Source organism: Arachis hypogaea, chromosome 12 (genome assembly GCF_003086295.3).
Source record: "Arachis hypogaea cultivar Tifrunner chromosome 12, arahy.Tifrunner.gnm2.J5K5, whole genome shotgun sequence".
Classification (NCBI taxonomy): Eukaryota; Viridiplantae; Streptophyta; class Magnoliopsida; order Fabales; family Fabaceae; genus Arachis; species Arachis hypogaea.
In genome coordinates this window covers 114212948-114222990 of record NC_092047.1, presented here as the reverse complement: position 1 = coordinate 114222990, position 10043 = coordinate 114212948, and the positions used below count along the sequence as shown (strand labels likewise).

Below are 10043 nucleotides of genomic sequence, written 5' to 3'. Positions count from 1 at the left end.
TGGCCCAAACAAGCCCTAAAATATGGTTGTATAAACACTTTTAATTCAGAAAGGATATTTTAGTCTTTTAAAATTAATTTTAAAAAAATATTTTGTTTTTTAAAATATGATTAAGAGAATCTTTTAGTATTTTTAAATTGAACTATTGTTTCAAATGTATAATACAATTAAAAAAAATAAATTTTAAAAAGATAATTTAATCTTTAACTACAAAGTTATTTTATCTTAATCTTTCTAAAATCAAATTTAAGTTTTAATTACAATTAAACTACTTTAAGCCTAGCCAATGAGTTATAGACTTATAGCTCAAATGACACAATCTCCTCATACTCAATTAAGAGGTTTAGAGTTCGAGTCTCCTTTCTTTCGTATATAAAAAAAAAAATATAAAAAAACTACTTTAAGCCTAGAAATTGAAATTATTAAAATACTCCTAAGTTTAGAACTATACCGCGAGTCCCTAACCCCCTCCTATTTCAATTTTCAGTCTCAGTCTCTCCTTTCTCCTCTAGCCTGAGCTCGAGCAGTGAAGGAATCCTCCCGTCAACCCCGCCGCCGGCAGTACCGCCAAGGATCCCGTCGATCAAGGCGCGCCACAGTGTCGCCAAGGCTTCTCAATCGCGCCGCCAGGTACTCCCCAGGGTCGTGTTGTTGGTGTCATTCGCCGCCTTTGCGTCTGCCTCGCCACCGCCTTTGCCGCCGTTCCTTATCCACTCTGCTCTTTCCTTCGGAGCTATGCCTCTGCTCTCCTCTCTTTCTCTCTCGACTGTTGCCGTTCTAGCCAGATAGGTACAAAACCTTGTTATTTTTCCTTATTTGCTAGTTAATTTTTCTGAAGTTCAAAGTTGATAATTCGATATAGCATTTGTTTAAAATTATTCTAATTTTAAGTAACTAGTTAGAATTTTCCCTCATAATGATTTGCCCTCACCACATACTGATGCTTTTGGAACCTGGCACATCATCAAGATAATGTAAAAGAAGAACTCAACTTAGCATTTGTTATGTGAATTGCCGTTGCTATTGTTATGTGATCTGTGTTGCTGAATTCAACTTTCAATTTGTAATTTATAATGCAGCTGGAACACAGGACATCTGAAGTTCAAACCAGCTGGACAAAGAAATTGTAGCTGACTAAACAAACGCTTTAAATTCCGCAACCGCGATTTTCTTACAGCAAAATCCTTCGTTTTACTGCACCTTTCAACTGGGGCGATGTCTTTGTCAAAAGAAGCAGACTCAACATTGGGTTACCTCACGCTCAAGGACACGGAGGTGAAGCTTCCACGGCCAACGCGGGTCAAGAACAAGACACCTGCTCCGATTCAAATCACAGCGGAGCAGATTCTCCGGGAGGCTCGGGAGCGGCAAGAGCTTGAAATCCGCCCGCCAAAGCAGAAGATCCCCGATGCCACTGAGCTTGGCGAGTACCGCCTCCGCAAGCGAAAAGAGTTTGAGGACTTGATTCGGCGTGTGAGACGGAACATTGGCGTGCGGATTAAGTATGCACAGTGGGAAGAGTCTCAGAAGGACTTCAAGGGAGCACGCTCTGCTTGGGAGAAAGCACTGGAAGTTGACAACAAGAACCACACCCTTTGGCTCAAGTATGCAGAGATGGAGATGAAGAACAAGTTCATCAACCATGCGCGAAACGTGTGGAACCGCGCTGTCACCCGCCTACCGAGGGTCGACCAGTTATGGTACAAGTATATACATATGGAGGAACTGCTTGGCAATGTTGCTGGTGCCAGACAGGTATTTTATGAGTGAATGAACTGAATTAAATTACTCACACATGGATTACAGTTTATATAACATCACACTTTATATGTCTCTAATGCTACTGCTGCATAAGTTGAAACAATTAATAGCTAACAAATATTACTGATTATATGAAGAGTAAGCAACTTGACTTTTCACAATGGCAGGTTTTCGAGAGGTGGATGAAGTGGATGCCTGATCAGCAGGGATGGCTCTCTTACATCAAGTTTGAGCTTAGGTACAATGAAATTGAGCGAGCCAGGGGGATATTCGAGCGTTTTGTGCAGTGCCACCCTAGGGTTGGGGCGTGGATTCGGCATGCCAAGTTCGAGATGAAGAATGGGGAGGTGGCAAAGGCTAGGAATGTTTATGAGAGAGCGGTGGAGAAGCTTGCTGATGATGAGGAAGCTGAGCAGCTGTTTGTTGCTTTTGCTGAGTTTGAGGAGAGATGTAAGGAGACTGAGCGTGCAAGGCGTATATATAAGTTTGCTCTTGATCATATTCCCAAGGGGAGGGCAGAAGACTTGTACCGTAAATTTGTGGCATTTGAGAAGCAGTATGGTGACAGGGAAGGGATTGAGGATGCTATTGTCGGAAAAAGGAGGTTTCAGTATGAGGATGAAGTGAGGAAAAATCCGTTGAACTATGATTCATGGTTTGACTATATACGATTGGAGGAGAGTGTGGGCAATAAGGAAAGGATCAAGGAGGTGTATGAGAGAGCTATAGCCAATGTTCCTCCTGCAGAGGAGAAGCGATTCTGGCAGCGATATATCTATTTGTGGTTTGTTTGATTCGACTAACTTTATTCCTTAATGTGTTTTTATTCGGGATTTTTACTTTTTTCATTTGCCCCCTAATATTTGCCATTTGTCTGTGTTACTTAGGATTAATTATGCACTCTACAAAGAGCTTGATGCTGAAGATGTGGATCGAACAAGAGATGTATACAGGTTTGTGCCTTGTAATACTGAAGTTCAGAAATTAAATTTGGAATTCTTCTAAATTTCAATATAATGTTCGCATCTGTTTGTGGCTCTTGCTTCAATCTTTAAGTTCTTATAATAAAATAAAATTGCTCATAAATTTCGTAATTTTGGTATTAGTGAATAGGTGGACTCAAGTCTAAAGAGAATGTGTTACTTCAATTAGCATATGTACTGCATTTAAAGTATCTTATGTGCTTCAAGATACTGTAGACTCAAATAGATTCAATTTTGAACCCTATCAAATTGACTGGTTGGAGTTACCATGATAATTAGCTTTATGATATAGCATAACCTTGTCTAACATATAGTGATTTGATTTGGATAATGGTCATAGCACTGCAATTTCAATAATTATGAATGAATATCACAACATCTGTGGAACTGAAGCCAAACTCCAGTGTTGATCTTTTGTATTGTATATTGACACTGCTGCTCCTCTCTGTGGCTTTCTTTCTTATAGGGAGTGTCTCAACTTGATACCACATAGTAAGTTTTCATTTGCAAAGATATGGCTTCTAGCAGCCCAGTTTGAAATACGTCAGCTGAATCTCAAGGGTGCTTGACAGATATTAGGAAATGCCATTGGAAAGGCTCCAAAAGACAAGGTAATATATATGCTGATGTAAATGCAATGATGTCTTTTTATTGAAGCATGGTTATCTTACACAGCCCTGCTCTCTGGACAACAGATTTTCAAGAAGTATATAGAGATAGAACTGCAGCTTGGTAACATAGATAGATGCAGAAAACTATATGAAAAGTATCTGGAGTGGTCGCCTGAAAATTGCTATGCTTGGAGCAAGTATGCAGAATTGGAGAGATCTTTATCTGAGACTGATCGAGCTAGAGCAATATTCGAGCTTGCAATCGCTCAACCAGCATTGGATATGCCTGAGCTATTGTGGAAGGTACATTTAATGCCTTGTACCAATCAATGCCTAACCATTCTTGTTATATCATTCTTTCATCATTTCTTTTCTCTGATGTATTATGACATCTTATGTAATGCATAATTTTTCTAATATGCTATGTGCATTTTTGTGCTAACCTGTCTATCAATTTGTGATTTCAAATCAGGCATATATTGACTTTGAGACTGCAGAAGGTGAATTTGAGAGAGCAAGAGCGCTTTATGAAAGGCTTCTTAATAAAACAAAGCACTTGAAGGTATGGATAAGCTATGTGGAATTCGAGGCTACAGCAATAGATCAGAACAGTTTAGACTTGACAGAAGAAGAGCAAGGGAGGGAATGCCTTCAGCGTGCTAGAAGTATGTGATCCCGATGCTTTTGTTGTTTGTTTATTCTTTTATCTGAATTGGAATGATATCCTGATTCACTCTACTTTTGTTTCGTGCTTAAATCAGGGGTGTTTGAGGAAGCTCTTAACTACTTCAGATCGTCAGCTCCGGAACTGAAGGAAGAAAGGGCAATGCTATTGGAGAAATGGCTCAACATGGAGGCTTCTTCTGGGGAGCTTGGTGATATTAGCTTAGTCCAGTCTAAGCTGCCGAAGAAGCTCAAAAAGAGAAGAAAAGTTACTACTGAAGATGGTTCTGCCAGGTTTGTATTTTGTTACTGTCAATATTCTATTTTTGCCATTCTGGTTATAAAAGCCTTTACTAGATTTCATATTAACTCCTGTTCTTTTGATTTGGCAGAATTGGGGAAAATATCGACTATTTGTTCCCTGAAGAAATTCAGACGACTAATCTTAAGATCTTAGAAGCTGCATACCAGTGGAAGAAGAAGCAAAAATTGTCTTCTGGCGACAACTGAACTAACAATATTTTCATCTTTTGTCTTGTTTGTAACATGTATATATATGTTGGAGTGATTAGGGATGGGTTATTGTTAAAATCGAAACTGTTGAATACTTTTACCTATCAAAATTTTTAAAAAAGATATAGCTAGTATTAAGTATTAACCCTTAAATAAAATAAAATAATTAAGTCAACCCCAAACTAACAAGGATTTTACCAACTTTTGCCAACTCTTGTTTATGATTATGTTTAATGGAAGTGTCTTTGTGGATGTGTCTAATAGAAATGTCTTTTTTATGACTGTGTCTAATGAAAGTGTCTTTGTAGATGTGTCTCCTGAATGTGTCAATGTTAATTGTAATTAAAATATGATAATTAATTATTATTGGCAATAAGTTGACAAATAGTATATTAATACTCTATATTTTTTCATAAGTTACATTAGCTTCTTTCACTACTTGCTTTCTCTTGTCTTTATGAATTTTTTTATATTATTATTATTATTATTATATCGTTAATTAGCAAATGGTTAAGAATTTGAGATGGAAACAAAACTTAAAAACAACAAGCTTATGGCAGTTACCAAGTAGTTACCTTCTCTCTTTTCCTCCCTCTTTTTCTCTCTCTTCCTCTCCCCCTCTCTCTCTCCCTCTCTATCGTTAATTAGCAAATGGTAAAAAATTTGAGATAACTCCGCCTAAGTTACACTTGTGATACATAGCCGGTCCCAAGTCCGGATAAAAGAGGAGGGTTGTGTTAGGTTTTCGACAACCAATATAGAAACTTAGTCGAATCTTCATGACATGAATCAAAGGCGTTATTGCGCTAAAGCTAGATTGTTGTCCGGAAGCAACGCGCTGTATGGCTCGAGTACAATGTCAAATGAGCAAGGGCCACTGCATCGATGTCCGGATGTAGTGTTAAATGAGCAAGAGTTCCCACATTTTCGTGAACGGATGAGGGTAAATAAGCTAGTTCACAAAGTAAAAGGTAAAGATCGGAGTGATAGAAGGTTGAGATTTCGGACATGGAACATAGGCACTCTAATAGGAAAATTCATGGAGGTGGTGGACACCATGACAAGGAGGAGGATTAACATTATGTGCCTACAAGAAATAATGGGTTGGTGTGAAGGTTAGGGAGTTGGATACTTCCGGATTCAAACTTTAGTATACAGGAAATGTGAAGAATAGGAATGGAGTGGGTATTATTGTGGATAAGCAGTGGAAGAAGGATGTAGTGGATGTCAAGAGGGTGAGAGATCGGATCATCTCTATCAAACTTATGGTGGAGGGAGGTACTTTTTATGTGATTAGCGTCTACGCACTGCAAGTGGGTTCGGACGAACAACACAAGATAAGATTTTGGGAGGATCTAGAGAGTTTAGTCCAAGACATACCATCGGGAGATAAGATTTTCTTAGGAGGAGATTTAAATGGCCATGGTGGAAGAGAAGTGACCGGGTATGAAAGTATTTACGGAGGCCATGGTTTCGGATTGATCAATGCCGAGGGTAAAACTATCTTGGACTTTTTCTCAACTTTTGATCTTCTCATCGCAAATACATGTTTTAAAAAGAGAGACGAACATCTTATAACCTATAAGAGTGGCATGACAAGCTCTCAAATCGATTTCTTCTTGTAGAAAAGAGTCGACTAGAAATTTTGCATTAATTGTAAATTATTTCGGGAGAGAGTTTAACAACACAACATAGAATGCTCGTCATGGATTTTTGCGTTCAACAAAAGTTAAGGAAAAGACATCTGATGAGCGGATAATTTATACGCTTTTTGGCATTGTTTTTAGTATGTTTTTAGTATATTTTAATTAGTTTTTATTATATTTTTATTAGTTTTTAAATAAAAATCACTCTTCTGGACTTTACTATGAGTTTGTGTATTTTTCTGTAATTTCAGGTATTTTCTGGCTGAAATTGAGGGACCTGAGCAAAAATCTGATTCAGAGACTGAAAAAGGGCTGCAGATGCTGTTGGATTCTGACCTCCCTGCACTCAAAGTGGATTTTCTGGAGCTACAGAAGCCCAATTAGCGCGCTCTCAATTGCGTAGACATCCTGGGCTTTCCAGCAATATATAATAGTCCATACTTTGCCCGAGATTTGATGACCCAAATAGGCGTTCCAAGTCAGCTCAAGAATTCTGGCGTTTAACTCCAAAACTGGCACAAAAGCTGGAGTTAAACGCCCAAATTGGCACAAAAGCTGGCGTTTAACTCCAAGAAAAGTCTCTACACATGGAAGCTTCAATGCTCAGCCCAAGCACACACCAAGTGGGCCCGGAAGAAGATTTCTGCATTAATTACTGATTTCTGTAACCCTAGGCTACTAGTTTTCTATAAATAGGACCTTTTGCTATTGTATTTTCATCTTTGATAAGTCTTATGCTATCTTAGACACGTTTGAAGGCTGGCCCTTCGGCCATGCCTAGACCTTGTTCTTATGTATTTTCAACGGTGGAGTTTCTACACACCATAGATTAAGGTGTGGAGCTCTACTGTTCTTCATGAATTAATACAAAGTACTATTATTTTTCTATTCAACTCAAGTCTATTTCTTCTCCAAGATATTCATTCGTTCTTCAACTTGATGAATGTGATGATCCGTGACACTCATCATCATTCTCACCTATGAACATGTGCCTGACAACCACCTCTGTTCTACTAGCAATGGCTTGAATGCGTATCTCTTGGGTTTCTAATCTAAGATTGGAACCTTCGTGGTATAGGCTAGAATTATTGGCGGCCATTCCTGAGATCCGGAAAGTCTAAACCTTGTCGGTGGTATTCCGAGTAGGATCTGGGAAGGGATGACTGTGACGAGCTTCAAACTCGCGATTGTGGGGCGTGTGACAGACGCAAAAGGATCAATGGATCCTATTCCGACATGATCGAGAACCGACAACTGATTAGCTGATGTTGTGACAGAGCATCAGGACCATTTTCACTGAGAGAACGGGATGTAGCCATTGACAACGGTGATGCCCAACATAAAGCTTGCCATGGAAAGGAGTATGAATGATTGGAAGAAGGCAATAGGAAAGCAGAGGTTCAAGGGGAACAAAGCATCTTCATACGCTTATCTGAAATCCACCAATGAATTACATAAGTATCTCTATCTTTATTTTATGTTTATTTTCATCACTTTAAACTCCATAACCATTTGAATCCGCCTGACTGAGATTTACAAGATGACCATAGCTTGTTTCAAGCCGACAATCTCCGTGGGATCGACCCTTACTCACGTAAGGTATTACTTGGACGACCCAGTGCACTTGTTGGTTAGTTGTGCGGAATTGTGACAAAGTGTGATTCACGTTTGAGAGCTCCAAGTCCTTTGGCACCATTATTGATGATCACAATTTCGTGCACCAAGTTTTTGGCGCCGTTGCCGGGGATTGTTCGAGTTTGGACAACTGACGGTTCATCTTGTTGCTTAGATTAGGTATCTTTTCTTCAGAATTTTTAAGAATGAATCCTAGAGTTTCAAGGTGATGTTCCCACCATCACAAAAGCTGATTGATTCTCATCAATTTAGCTATTGAATGTTATGTCCTGCTGAAACTTGGCCAAACATGTCTAATCCTTTTTAGACTGAAACTTTAGATTAACATTGCATGATTCCTGGAATTCTTATTAAAAGTTTTGATTCTCTTTATTTTCTTTTCTATATAATTTTCGAAAAAAAATACAAAAAATTTTTAAAATCATAAAACCAAAAATATTTTATGTTTCTTGTTTGAGTCTATTGTCTAATTTTAAGTTTGGTGTCAATTGCATGTCTTTATCCTTCTAATTTTCGAAAATTTATACATATTGTTCTTCATTGATCTTCAAGTTGTTCTTGATGATTTCATTGCTCTGATCTTCAAATTCTCTTGTTTTGTATGTTTTGTTGTTTCTTACATGCATTTTTACATTGTTATAGTCCTTAGTATACAAACTTTTAAGTTTGGTGTCTTACATGCATTGTTTATTTGATCTTAGTTGCATTTTTATTGATTCCCATCATCAAAAATTCAAAAATATTTTTTAAAAACTATGTCTTTTCAAGTCAATAATACAGAGAATTGAAGATTCAGAACATTCAGCAGAGGAATCAAACAGAAAAAGCTGGGCGTTCAAAACGCCCAGTGAAGAAGGAAAACTGGCGTTTAAACGCCAGCCAGGGTACCTGGCTGGGCGTTTAACACCCAAAAAGGTAGAGATTTGGGCGTTAAACGCCAGAATGGGCACCATTCTGGGCGTTTAACGCCAGGATGACACTAGAGGGAAGATTTTGTTTTTAATTCACATTTTTTCAAGTTTTCATAATGTTTCAAAATTAAATCTTTTTCAAATCATATCTTTTCAATCATATCTCTTTCAAAATCAATTTCTTTCTATTTTATATTTATTTTTACTATTTTCAAAAATCCTTGCTTCAATTCAAGATTTTCTTAAAAAATTTTTAAGTTGTTACTTGCCTATTAAGAAAGGATCAAATTTTAAATTTTAAGAATCATATCTTTTAATTTCTTGTTAGTCAAGTAATCAACTTTAATTTTAAAACTTTCTTTTTTAAAAAATTGATTTTCAATCATATCTTCTCAATCATATCTTCTCAATCACATCTTTTTCAAAATTAATTTTCAATCATATCTTTTTAATTTCTAACTTCAAAATCTTTTCAAAAATCACTTAATTTCTTTCCTAATCTTAATTTTCGAAAATCTCAATCAAATTTTCAAATTTCTTTTTATTTATTTCAAAATCTTTTTAATTTATTTTTGAAAATTCTTCCCCTCTTCTCACATCCTTCTAATTAAGGGACTAACACTCCTCCTCAAGGTGCAATTCGAACTCTATCCCTCTTGATAAGTTCAAATTCTCTTCTATCTACCTCCTCCTTTTATTCTTCTTTTCCTCTGACACCTCAAGGAATCTCTATACTGTGACATAGAGAATTCCCTACTTTCTTGTTCTCTTCTCTTTCATATGAGTAAGAACAAAGATAAAGGCATACTTGTTCAAGCTGATCCTGAACCTGAAAGGACCTTGAAGAGAAAGCTAAGAGAAGCTAAAGCAAAATTCTCTCTAGAGGGCCTAACAGAGCTTTTCAAAGAAGAAGAAACCATGGCAGCCGAAAACAACAATGCCAACAATGCAAGGAAGGTGCTTGGTGACTTTACTGCACCTACTCCCGACTTCTATGGGAGAAGCATCTCAATCCCTGCCATTGGAGCAAACAACTTTGAGCTTAAGCCTCAATTAGTCTCTCTAATGCAACAGAATTGCAAGTTTCATGAACTTCCATTGGAAGATCCTCATCAGTTCTTAGCTGAATTCTTGCAAATTTGTGACACTGTCAAGACCAATGGGGTTGACCCTGAAGTCTACAGACTTATGCTCTTCTCTTTTGCTGTAAGAGACAGAGCTAGGACATGGTTGGATTCACAACCTAAAGAAAGCCTGAACTCTTGGGAAAAGCTAGTTAATGCCTTCTTGGCAAAGTTCTTTCCACCTCAAAAATTGAGC

At 37.6% G+C, this 10043-nt stretch overlaps 1 pseudogene; it reads left to right on the top strand.

Annotated features, from left to right (window-relative positions):
• Window positions 1-437: 437 nt before the first annotated feature.
• LOC112728438 (uncharacterized) lies at window positions 438-4948 on the top strand (annotated as a pseudogene).
• The last annotated feature ends 5095 nt before the right edge of the window (window positions 4949-10043 follow it).